At 40.8% G+C, this 10,984-nt stretch overlaps 1 protein-coding gene across 1 annotated transcript in view; it reads right to left on the bottom strand.

Annotated features, from left to right (window-relative positions):
• The window catches only part of TRPC5 (transient receptor potential cation channel subfamily C member 5), a 254,572-nt gene that overhangs the window by 107,961 nt on the left and 135,627 nt on the right, over positions 1-10,984 (bottom strand). The gene's annotated exons all lie outside the window — the stretch shown is intronic.

Raw genomic sequence — 10,984 nt, 5'->3', positions numbered from 1 at the left:
TCCATACAGGTGCCAAATGGTGTTTTGTTTTAAAGTTGCTCAGTTGATATGCAGGCATCAGAGTGAAGGGTTATATAATTGAAGGACAAGGCTTGAGAGAAGAGATTATGTCACATTTGTGAAGCAATTATGGACCCCACATTCCTACTTTCTTTGGTTATCCACACCTAAGACAAGCTAGGGAGCTGCTGGCCTTAGTCTCCAGAAGTAGAATACTAATGCTCAACAGCTACTTTTAAGTATGGGCTGAGGTCCTGAGGAGGTGAGGAGATAATTTCCCTTTACATGACTATCCTCAATCTTTTTAGCAAAGGCAACATTATAAGGTCATCAATTCTTTTCCATCTAGTGGTAAAATATTGTCAGGGTTGAATTTTGCATATCTGGCCCTGAGGATTGCTGTTACATGGAGGCATTTGATGTATAGCTAGACAAAGTGAAGTGCAGGGTAAGAGACCATTACATAGAATAGTTTAGAGTTTTCCCAAGCTCAGAGTAAGAAGAAAAATAGGTTGATAATCTGAATTATCCAGTTTGGCTTTCTAAAATAAACAGAGGCTTTTCAACTTCTTCCCTGGAGATAATATGTGAGAAAATGTACCTAAACTGCAGCATGGAGAAATTCAGAAGACCTAAAGCATAAGATCTAAACCAATGACTGTCTCAGGCTCGTGGGCCTTATACCCAAAATTTCTGTCTCTGAGGCACAGGATGAATACCTTCCATGCTATCAATTTCGAAGAGGCATGGCCCTAGTATTTCAGGCTTCTCCAAATAGTCCCTTATGATTTCAGAAGCTGTAAACATAGGGAAATCCAACAACTTTTAAGACTGTCTTTACTCTTTTATACCATATCACCTTTTGGGGTAATGTGGTCAGCTGTTTTATTACATACTGTGGAAATCATAATCTGTCATTCATCCTAAAGTTTTGGCACGTTCAAAGGCTCTCTTCGTTCCCATATCCTATTCACTGGCAAACTAGATCCAGTTTTCCTTCGCTATAGGTTCCATCATCTTAGAGATTTCTTTGCAATTCAGATTGAAAAATTGGTTTTTGAAACTCAGTCCCTAATATGGAAAGGAACAATTTCCTTGCAGGTAATTTGAAGAGAGTAAACGGGGGTTAGTATGAACATTGCACTGAATTCTTCAGGAAGGTTAGAGATCTCTATCCTTGGAGACCTTTTTTTTTTTTTTTTTTTTAAGTGGGCTCCACACCCAGCATGGAACCTAACTGTGGACCTAACTCCTGAACCTGAGATCAAGACACTGATCTGATATCAAGAGTGAGATGCTCAACTGACTGAACCACCGAGGTGTCCTTGTCCTTGGAGACCTTTAAGAGCACAATAGATGCTTTCTTGTCTGAAGTTGTTTTAGACTCCCCCCACCCTACAGGGCAGAGTTTCTTAAAATTCAGGGCCAGAGACTTCTTTGTTGTGGGGGGACATCCTGTGCATTGTAGGGTATTTAGCAGTATCCCTGGTCTCTACCCACTAGACACCACTATTAGCTCTCCCTTCCCCCAGATTTCACAACCAAAAATATCTCTGGACATTGCCAAGTATCCCCTAGGAGACAAAAATCACCCCAGTTGGGAAATACTGCTCTAGGGTATGAGGCCTGTTTGGCAGTGGGCTGACTGGAGCAGGGAGAAGCAGAACTAGTTAGAATTAATCATGCCAATTTTAGGCTCATCTGTCCTAATCCACCTGAGGATTGCAACACACTCCCATCAGTACAGTGGTTTGCTAAGCCAATAATTCTCCATGGCTGGAAGGACAGGGAGTGGGAATGCCACTCCTATCCCCTGGACAGTTTATTGGAATTTTATTTTCAGTAGTATATTAGGTTTAAAAAACTCTAGAAGTGTGTTGTGCATTATGATGACCACTAGCCATACCTGGCTATTTAAATTAACTAAAATTAAGTAATATTTTATTTTTATTTTTTATGTAATATTTAAAAATTTTAGTTCCTCAGTCACAATATCTACATTTCAACTACCCAACAGCCATATTATGGCTACCTTATTTGACAGCATAGATAAAAAACATTTCTGTCATGGTAGAAAGTTCTACTGGACAGCAATGCTATGGAGAATTGATAATCACTGGATAAGACAGACCTGCTGAAGCAATCTAGAAATGCCTTAGCAATGGTTAATAACAAATATTTACCATATGCTTCTTTTTTAAAAGATTTACTTATTTCTATTTTGGTGGGGAGGGCCAGAGGGAGAAGGAGAGAGAGTCACAAGCAGACTCCCATGCTGAACACAGAGCCCAACACAGGGCTTGACCATGAGATCAGGAACTGAGCTGAAACCAAGAGTTGGATGCTCAACTGATTGTACCACCCAAATCCCCCATTTAGTAAATTCTTAAAGATGTGCTAGAAATTTTTCTAAGCACTTGATATGTATTATCTCATTTATGATGTCAGAACAGTCATCATTTATATTTTATAGAGAAGAAAACTGAGGCTCAGAAAGGTAAAGTGACTTGTGTAAGGTTACACAGCTCCTCCTGGAATGGAGGAGCAAGGACTTAAATCCAAGCAGTTTCGATCCAGAGCTTGGATTGTTAACAGGCATGTGATATGGACTCAGGGTAGTAGAATGACAAGTGTCTGGCATCAGAAGTAGCCCAGACATGCTAGTTGTGGATAAGAGAGCTTTCTTTCTCTTTCTTTCTTTCTTTCTTTCTTTCTTTCTTTCTTTCTTTCTTTTTTTTTTTTAAAGATTTTATTTGTTTATTTGACAGAGAGAGATCACAAGTAGACAGAGAGGCAGGCAGAGAGAGAGAGAGAGAGAGAGGGAAGCAGGCTCCCCGCTGAGCAGAGAGCCCGATGCGGGACTCGATCCCAGGACCCCGAGATCATGACCTGAGCTGAAGGCAGCGGCTTAACCCACTGAGCCACCCAGGCACCCTCTTTCTTTCTTTTTTTAAGATTTTATTTATTTGAGAGAGAGAGAGAGAGAGAGCAAGCATGAGCAGGGGAGGGGCAGATCAAGAGAGAGAAGCATACTCTCCACTGAACAGGGAACCTGACGTGGTGCTCGATCCCAGGACCCTGGAACCATGACCTGAGCTGAAGGCAGATGCTTAACTGACTGAGCCACCCAGGTACCCCAAGAAAGCTTTTTTAATATGTGGGCAGAACAGTGTATCTGGAGAGTGTGGTTGTACACAGAGGTCTAGGAGGCAGGTGCTTGGTATTGTAGTCTGGGAACATGAATTGGGGGTGCTAGGCAGGATATAAGATAGAGACTCAGTTACTGGAGTTAGTCCAGGGTATCTCAACCTTGGCACTCTTTACATTTTGGTCCAGATGATTTTTTTATTGTTGTGGGGGGCTCTTCTGTTCTTTGTGGGATATTTAGAAGTATTCCTGGCCTCTACCCCTTTGATACAAGTAGCACCTCCTCCCCAAGTGTGAAAACCAAAAACATTTCAAGACATTGCCAAATATCCCCTGCAATTTAGAAAAGCAGAGAGTAAAAGCAGAGCCTTGGTTAAGTGACAAGAAGGCAAGGGCATAGGTATAGCTACCAAAATGCAAGACTCAGAGGGGACCAGCAGCTTGGCTGACTGAATGCTGAGCTGCTGAGCTGTTGGCCCCCAGATCTAAGAGTCCCATCAATAGGAATAAGACAAGTCCCAGAGTCTGGACTGGAAGAATCACCCCATGGGAATGGAGTATCTTTATCTAGAGGTGGTGGTATCCAAGGGCTACAGTGGCAGGGAACTAGGCAGCTCATAATGGGGAGTATCTTCTCATGGCACAATACTATTATTCTACTATCCTTAGCAGCACTGAAAAGAAGTCAGGACCCATACATCTCATGGTACCAGCATAGTCAGGGCCCTTGGTTATTATCCAAATGGAAACTCCATGAGTTATGAATATTCCAGGCAAACATGAGACAAATCTACAATGATTGCCATTCATGGCAGGAAACATGTTTTATGGTTGGCATTGCTGGAGGCACCTGTGGAATTTTGTAGTTAGGTTCTTTCTTCTTGAATTTCTGACCTGGGATTTCCAGGTGGGTTCTCTCAGAAACACCCATGCAATAAGGAGTCCCTCACTCTGTAGCAGGACTTGGCTGAGGTTGGGAAGTTTTAAGAAAAGAAGTTTGAAGCTTGAGCCTGGATAATGCCAAGAAGCTTAGGTCTACCTAGAACAAGAATCTTGGCAAAAATCATTTCAAATAAGTAAATAAATAATTTTCTTTCTTTCTTTCTTTTTTTTTTTTTTTTTTTTTTTTTTTTTTTGCTTCTGGGTGTCTCAGTCAGTTAAGCCTCTCCTTCCACCCAGGTCATGGTCCTGGGATCCTGGGATCAAGCTCTTTGTCAGGCTCCCTGTTCAGCAGAAAGTCGGCTTCTCCCTCTCCTTCTGCCCCTTCCCTCCCTCTTCCCCTCCCTTCCATCTGCCCTCCCCTAACTCGTGCTCTTTTTCGCAAATAAATAAAATCTTTAAAAATTAAAAAAAATTCTTTTTAAAAAAGATTTTATTTATTTGAGAGACACAGAGTGAGAAAGAACATGAGCAGGGGAAAGAGCAGAGGCAGAAGGAGAAGCCGACTCCCCGCTGAGAGGGGAGCCAGATTCGGGACTCCATCCCAGGACCCCGGGATCACTAACTAGGCAGATGCTTAACTGACTGAGCCACCCAAGTGTCCCAATTAAAAAAAAATTCTTAAGAATATTTTTTATTCTTTAGCAGAACCACAGGATTCAAAATCTCTGATGGTGGGGCACCTGGGTGGCTCAGTAGGCTGCCTTCAGCTCAGGTCATGATCCTAGGGTTCTGGGATTGAGCCCTGTGTGGGCATTGGGCATTAGGCTCCCTACTCACTGGGGAGTCTTCTTCTCCCTCGCCCTCTGCCCCTCCCCCCACTCATGCACCCTCTCTCTCTCAAATAAATAAATAAAATCTTTTAAAATAGAGTCTGATGGCTATAGCAGGATACATCATGAGAAATAGCTGATTTTTCGGTATACAATGGCCAGAATTAAATTACGGGGTCATAATAATAAATGGGTCATATTTTAAAAAGTATGTAACTTTTGGTTGATAGGAAGATCTACTTAGGTTTTTGTATGATTGAACTTAATGTCCATCGTGTTGACACCATCAGTCACAAGCAAATTCTTTCCAAACACAGTCTTTGACAAGCAAATGTTTACTAATATCCATATAATGTTCTGCATTTACTCATATATTTTCCCTCTATTGAATTTTGAGAGAAAAAAACTCAAGACAAATGTCCCCCCCCCGCCGCCCCACACCATAATTTCTTCCTCTCTCTGACATTACTTTTAATTTTATTCCTTTGGACTGACAGCTGCATGGTCAATAGGGCCTTCTCAAGTAGAATGGCTTTTATTCATGTCAGAACTGGCCCAGTATTAAAGGAAAGGGGCAGGAGCTTGGCTGCCTCTGGTTGAAGATGGGAGAAGGGAGAGCTACTTTGGGCTTTTAACCCCAGGGCTATTGTCTCTCCTGTCTCATGCCTGTCTTTCTCCCATGCACTCCCAGGCTACAGGAGCAGGTTGCTGTCTTCCCAGAGAAAGGTAAGCTAGGTGCTGATCGCTGCCAAATTAGGAAGACATCAGCTGCCTTGTCCCTAAAGTCAAACATTCCCCAAATCTGAAGCATGGAAAGACAAAAGACATTTCAAATGTAAGGATGACCTTCCAGTCATTTGCAAAACATTTCCTTCTCTCTGAAGGACACATGTAACCGGACATGCTTTATGGCTTCACTGACGTCTTTCACTCTGGGGTACTAGCATGGAACCTTCTATTAAGAATGCTTTCTTGAGTAGTAGTGACATGGCATGCAGCAGATGGTGAGGATGTATTCCTTCCTATTTCTTGACTTTAGCTTCATGGTAGGGGCAGTTATGGCTGTGGTTGGTTCAGTAGACACATGTAGTTCTTTGTCCATGCCCAGGAGCTACACATCTTCAAGGTGACTGGCCAGGAGACAGTTGCCTGGATCAAGGCTCATGGAACCTCACTGAAGGGCATCACTCTGGAAGATCAAGTGGTATTTCTGGCAGACACACCTCTGACGGTTGAGGCTACTCTTGGTCAGTGTCGGGTGGAGGTCCTGGCCATGTCCTCCAAAGCTAGCTGACCATATGCTTGGAGGGGAAGTCCATGGTACCCTGACCTGTGCTGGGAAAGTGAGAAGCCAGACTCTCAGAGTAACCCAAAAGGAAGAAAAGGAAGACTAAAGAGAGGAGGAGGAGATGATGATGGGCTGCATCTGCAATGGATGTGGTACTGTGGCTTCATCAGTATCATATACACCATTGGCAAGAAGTTCACCAATGTTAACTCTTAAGTGCTTTGCGATACAGGTTTTTGGGAATAAAGCCACTTGGTCTACCCTGCTTAAAAAAATAAAAACAAAAACAAAAAAAAAACAAACAAACATGATTTTCTATCTTATAGTTAGTTCATTCCCTAAAGGTACAAGGTGGCTTCTTGCTCATCTGATAAATTTATGGATGCTGGGTTCAAGGGTCTTTTAGGAAATATTTTAGCCTGGTTCCAAAGAAAGAGCTCCAGACTGAGAGTGTCAGCCTAGTGTTCTTATCAGGCCATACTGTTCTGTCTGGCTACTGTGTTGTGTTCTCCAATCCTGAAGATCAAGGGGGATGGAATTGACATTACTAGTTGAATCATTTGGTTGAAATTATGAATTCAGGATTCCTCTCAGATAGTTTGAATGAAAAAATAGTGGGGATGGCCAAAGAATGATTTCCAGGTAAAAATAACCTAGCTCCTTTGAGTCACTTTCCCCAAAGGAGATCTATAGCATTTTCTCTCAAGTCAGTTCTAGGATCCAGAGAACAGTTCCCATTTTGATCAGACAAGCTATTACCCAGAAAAACTTAGCACTGACAGCAGGATGTAGGAGCCTACCTTTTCCTGCTTCCGGTTTACAAATGGGATCGGCCAATTTAGAAATCGTGTCAATCTCTGATTAAAAGGTTGGAGACTCTAACATTGAAAGAAAGAAATCAAGCTCTCAAAAAGGAAGGCAGAAAAATAACTGCATCAAAGACGAGCCAGGGCTCACCACTGTGTTGTAGCCCCTTAGTAGCTCAAGGGAAGGCTGTTTGGTTGGCAAAAGTTAGGAAATTTGACCACATCTATATCACAGATGAATGTTTCGGATGCAATATTAGGGTTATTAGGTTTGTTTTTTAGATACAAATATGTTTTTGTTTTTGTTTTAATGTTCTCCTGCAGTAACTGCACTAACCTGGAGTCAAAGATATGGTCACTTAGACATTTACGTGGTCTTATTTCCTTGGGTCTCTAGATCCCTGTCATGTAACAAGAGAGACTTGGTTCATGGAGTTGATATAAGTCTTTTGGGGCACCATGGACATCAGAAACCTTGCCTTGGATTTTGTTCATAGCAAATATTAGCTTCCTGAAATAAGAAATATTTGATTAAAAGAAGGTTTGTATATCTTTTAGAATGTCTTTCTTCTTTACCAAGAGCTGAAGTAGAGAAAATTGTTTAGCCTATAAGATGAAGGATTTAAGTTAGAGGCAAGGAAGACAGACTCCAGAATGGGTGGCTATGGAATGTCATAGAATTTACTCTGGGTAGCTTTCAAGACAGTACTTAACTTAATGTACTGGGAGCAACACTCAGTGGAAAGTCAGATGTTATGCATCTTGACTCTTCTATATGAGTCAGTCCTTTGAGCCTGGAGAAATCACTTTCTCTCTGTGAGTCTCACTGTCCCCATCGATAAGATGGGAGGAGGTGGACTAGACAATCTTTCTAGGTCTGACATTCTCTTCCTTTCACTCATTCAATAACTACTTATGTATGATGATAGGACTGGATGTGAGGCTATTATGCCAAGTGAAATAAACCAGAGAAAGACAAATACTGTATAAGCTCACTTATACATGGAATCTTAAAAAGGAAACAACCAAACTCATCAATATAGGGAATAGAATGGTGGTTGCCAGGGTGGGAGCTGGGGGAAATGGATGATGTTATTTCTATATAGGGAGATCAAGGAAGGCCTGCCCAATTAGGTAGCACTGGAGTAAATATCTAAACAAAAGAAGGAAGCCAGCCATGCAGCTACTTGGATGAGGAACATTTCAGGCAAAGGCACTGAGGCTAGACCATTCTTTTAAGAGGTGACTATGGCTAGAGCAGATCAAGTGAGGGAGAGTGATAGGAGATGAGAGCAAAGAGCAGAGGGCCAGATCATGCAGGGCCTTAAAGGCATTGGAAAGGGCTTGGGAGGCTTTGACCAGGGTGAAAAGGTCTGATTTATGTCTTAAAAGTGTGACTGATTGTAGCTGGGAAAAGACTAGATTATGTGGGGACTGAGAGGGCAAGCAAGGAGATTAGTTAAAGGCCTTGATAATCATCCAGTTAAGAGGTAATGGTGGCTTGGACTATCGTGAGGTGGTAGGGGGTGGTGAGATATGGTCAGATCTAGGATGGTCTGGAATGATTCAAGGCTTGTAAAGGTTCTTGTCATGGAAATCTCATGATTTCCTCTATTCTTTGTGCCCCTTTCAGATATCATAAGTCTATAATTGCAGTTCACATAGTTCAAACACAATAATTTTTTTGTTTATCCCTTTTGTGAATTCCCTAAGTTCCTAGCTCATCTCAAATCAAAGTAGGGAAAAAATACGCTGAGTAACAGACAGTGGAGGTTGTTGGTACCACCAGTCTAGAGAGGGCTTTTCCTCTTCTGAACTTGTTAAGGTTGTTCTATTCCAGGGTTAAATGACATTTTATTGACTGCAGGACAGGAAGACACTAAAAGCTTCTACATTATCAAGAATCTCTCTGGCGTATCAGTTAGGGTTGTCCGAGCATCCTATTTTTGACACAAGTATTTGTCTACTCTGTCAGTGTCCCAAACACGTTCTTAATCTAGATGATTATATCAGTATGTCATCAAGTAAAGTAAGAATTTGGAATCTATCCTATTTATCTGATCCTTGTAGACAATTTGGAGAGTTAGACCAGAAACAGTATAGCCTTGTCATGTCGTATTTCCTCTCTCATACGTTTCCTTCCTATTGAGGAAATTCAGGAAAATGTTTTCCTGTAATATTTGATACTTTCCTTTTTTTTTCCCCCTGGAGTAGCAATTCTGCTGCCAATGAAGCCAGGGCAAAGAATGTATTAAATGGATTTTTGTCATTGCTTGAGTGTTAGAACTCATTCCTCGGCTAAAGACCCACCCTTTTGCCTGTTTCTGTGTCATTTCTACTTCCCATGCACTTGATGCGTAGGCCTGTCTTGTCCTTTTCTATGCCTTCAACTTGGTAAACTCTAGCCTTAACAACCATATAGCCTTCTTTCCTTTGGACAAAGGTACTTAAGCACTAAACTGGCAACTTAAAAATAAAAAAGTGATTAAACATCAATAGTCTTTCACCCTGGTTTTCTTATCCCAGAGAGACACTAAGACATTTTAAGCATCACTTAAAACAATTGTATACTTTTATGCAAAAAAGGTTAAAAGATCTAGAATACATTTAGCTTTGCTCTTTCCTCTAGACTTGCTATAAAACTCTGAGTAAATAACTATTCTCTAATAAATCATAGTGAAACATTTTCAAGAATGAATAAAGTGTTAATTACTTTAATATACAAGGAGTTTAGACAAATCAGTAAGAAAAAGATGAAGACTTTTAGGAAGATGGGTTAAAAAATGAACAGCTGATTCACAGAAGAATAAAACACATTGCTTACAATACAATATTAAATGATATGAAATTAAAAATTTAACTGTAAAACAATAATGAGATAGCATATTTAACTGTCGGGTTGACAAAAATTTCCCCAAATCATTGACTTTTTTGCAATCTTGATTCCAAGGATGTGAGAAACAAGCATTCTCACACACTGTTGGTAAGAGAGCAATTTGGCAATAGCTATTGCAATTAAATAATGCACATACCCTGTGATTCCATAATCTCATTACTAAGAATTTGCCTTACAGATATAATCACACAACTGTTCAAAGACACACACATACACGCAAACCCACTGATATTCATCACAGCATTGTTTAGGAAAGCAAAATCCAACAACCTAGATATTCTTGAAATAACTTATATGTTCATTAATAGAGGACTGGTTAAATAAATATGGCAATCTGTATGATATAACGTAATATTGTTATTAAAAAGAATATGGTAAAGATAAATATCTTCCTAGGGAAAGGTGTCCCTAATGTATTGTTAAGGAAAAAGAAACAAGTTGCTGAACATTTGTGAAAAGAAGTCTGTGTGTTTATTTGTGTGTATATGTTTCTGTTTGAATATGCATACAAAATACATAGGAGGACACACCTATATTGTTCATAATGATGACTTCCAGGTAGTGGGTTCTGAGAGTAACAACATGTATTATTTTTAAAACAAAAGCTCCAAAATAAACATGGCTGTGGAGAAGGGCCGTGGCAATCTGGGTCCCTGATACTTGAATAACCTCAGTTTGAGAGTTAAGAAATAATGGAGAGGGGAAAGGGGGAAAATTGCTTGAGTAAATATGACACATCTTCATTTTGGTTGGGTAGACAAAGCCCAAACTGCTCTAAATTCTGGCTGTCTCAGTAGGGATTGAAACCTTCCTTATGTAGGCCCATTGGTAGGTGGGAAGATCTACCTGGCTATTTGAGGAGGGGATGGATTGGAGGATCTCTAGAGGTCATTTGCAGCTCAAAAGTTCTATCTGCAATTCTCATATGAATAATGGAGCTGATGGTGGCCACAAACATCAAATCACTCCAGGCTGTCCTTGAAGTGTAGAGGGAGATTTATAAATTCCACTCTCCAGTTTCAGAAGTGTTTGCTGTAGGTCATCATCTCCCTTTTCCAGATGAGGAGGTAAAGGTGGTAGACATGCAGGAGATTTGCAGTTGTGACCATGTGTTCCTCTTCCTTCTCTGATTTGT

The sequence above is a fragment of the Lutra lutra genome, chromosome X (genome assembly GCF_902655055.1).
Source record: "Lutra lutra chromosome X, mLutLut1.2, whole genome shotgun sequence".
NCBI lineage: Eukaryota > Metazoa > Chordata > Mammalia > Carnivora > Mustelidae > Lutra > Lutra lutra.
Note: the sequence above shows the minus strand (reverse complement) of the source record. Positions and strands in the feature narration are given on the sequence as shown.